Source organism: Schistocerca cancellata, unplaced genomic scaffold (assembly GCF_023864275.1).
Source record: "Schistocerca cancellata isolate TAMUIC-IGC-003103 unplaced genomic scaffold, iqSchCanc2.1 HiC_scaffold_24, whole genome shotgun sequence".
Lineage (NCBI taxonomy): Eukaryota > Metazoa > Arthropoda > Insecta > Orthoptera > Acrididae > Schistocerca > Schistocerca cancellata.
This window is the reverse complement of record NW_026046089.1, coordinates 15,001-17,500: the sequence shown is the minus strand read 5'-3', so window position 1 is coordinate 17,500 and position 2,500 is coordinate 15,001.

Genomic DNA, 2,500 nt, shown 5'->3' with positions numbered 1-2,500 from the left:
CGCTGCCGACAGAGGCCCGGGAGCGTGCTGTCGTGGCATTGCCGGCGGGAGACAACACGCGCCACCTACGGTGACCGGCAGCTCCAACGCCAGCGCCACAGAAGGGCAAAGGCCCCACGTGGGTGCCGAAGCGAACTCTCCCAGCACAGCGCACGTGCCAACACGTCTGCACAACTGCGATACAAACCACCAGCGAGAACCGCTGGGGCGACCGAGCAGCAGACGGCGTCGCGGCGCCGAGTGCCGGGCGGCGGCGCATCCTCAACGCACACAGTCCTCAATCGGACCAGCACACTGCAGATGTCCACCGCGCTTCGCACCGGGCCGGCGAGGACCCACTTTGGCTGCACGGCGCCGCGCGCAGGGTGCCCCGGCGCGCAGCTGCGCCGCCTGCCGCGTCCGTCGGCCGGCGCGCCTGCCACTGGGCGCCCCCACCAGCCGGCTGTAGCGCGTGCGCCCACGCACCGCGCGGCCAGCACGCCGGGCGGCCCCCCCCTCACCGGCCGGGGACAGTCCCACCCACCCACAGCCGCGTATCGCTTCACACCCAGATCCACATTCACGTTCATTGGTGTGGTGGGTATCGCTGACACAACCGCGTCATAGCTGTACCGATCGTTGCCCTCACAGATGTACCTCCAGCAAGATCAACCGCACCACAACGGGTTACCAGTTGTTCATTTGCGTAACGTCACCAGTAAACGTACACGTCCACGTCCATCCCCGTTTGCAAAGTCAACTATTATTGCATGCCTGCCTGTCAGGTGTCAAGACACACTACATCCGCTCACATCCACGCAACAAAATGTGCCCGACTAGAGGGCACGTGGAAGGTGCCCCCGTACGTATGCGATGTCCATTGCGCGACGAACTGTCAACCGGCCTCTGTAGCATGTCGCAGATGTGGAACGCGGGACACCGTGCTATCACATTGTGTGAGAAGAGACTACTATGTCTGCATACACGCGCCACTACATGAACAGACGGCTCATGCTGATCGCCATCCACTGCGTCCATTACTCCCACACGTCTCTATGGCGTACCACACTGCAATACAGCTGTTATGGGGAGATGACACGTAGCTGTGTACACAACATTCTGAGCGGGTTGCGGTTGGACAACAATACATTAATGTAACGTGTCATATGCCATTTACAGAGCAGGTTAAGGCACAACGTGGGTTAGGTTAAGGCACAACGTGGGTTATGTTAAGGCACAACGTGGGTTATGTTAAGGCACAACGTGGGTTAGGTTAAGGCACAACGTGGGTTAGGTTAAGGCACAACGTGGGGTAGATTGCGGCACAACTTGGGGTAGATTGCGGCACAACTTGGGGTAGATTGCGGCACAACTTGGGGTAGATTGCGGCACAACTTGGGGTAGATTGCGGCACAACTTGGGGTAGATTGCGGCACAACTTGGGGTAGATTGCGGTACAACTTGGGGTAGATTGCGGTACAACTTGGGGTAGATTGCGGTACAACTTGGGGTAGATTGCGGTACAACTTGGGGTAGATTGCGGTACAACTTGGGGTAGATTGCGGTACAACTTGGGGTAGATTGCGGTACAACTTGGGGTAGATTGCGGTACAACTTGGGGTAGATTGCGGTACAACTTGGGGTAGATTGCGGTACAACTTGGGGTAGATTGCGGTACAAATTGCATTACATTGCGGTGCAAATTGCGTTACATTGCGGTGCAAATTGCGTTAGGTTAAGGTGCAACACAGGTTAGGTTAAGGTGCAACACAGGTTAGGTTAAGGTGCAACACAGGTTAGGTTAAGGTGCAACAGAGGTTAGGTTAAGGCGACATAGGTTAGGTTAAGGTGCAAGATGGGTTAGGTTAAGGTGACATAGGTTAGGTTAAGGTGACATAGGTTAGGTTAAGGTGACATAGGTTAGGTTAAGGTGACATAGGTTAGGTTAAGGTGACATAGGTTAGGTTAAGGTGACATAGGTTAGGTTAAGGTGACATAGGTTAGGTTAAGGTACAAACTGGGTTGTGTTTTGGTACACATTGCGTTGTAGTACAGTACACGTTAGGTTTGGGTACGGTACACATTGTGGTATGGGATGGCGTGTTGGTGGGGGGGGGGGGGGGGGCGGGGCGAGGTTCGTTCATATTGACCGTAGGAAGTGGATGCCCGAGGCAGCGTCAGTGTGTCAAAGGAGGTATGTCACGTTGGGATGCGCTTTTCGGTAGTGAGAGGGGGCGCGCCGTGTCCGAGGTTGCGGCAGACCTGTGTGTTTCATTCCTGCCAGTGTGTTTGTTCTGTAAGACGAGGCAGTGTGGTGATGTTGGGTGCACCCCTGTGTGGGACATGTGTGGGTGTTGGTGGCTTATCTGAGCAATTGTGGTTGTCGGACGAGTGGGATATTCTGTTTTATGATTGGACCTCGTGGCCTGGTTATCATAGTCTGGTTGGTGTACTGTGGCGGATAGGATGCACCGGACGTTGGTCCATGGTGGTGCTTAATTATTGCATCTGTGTCTGTTAC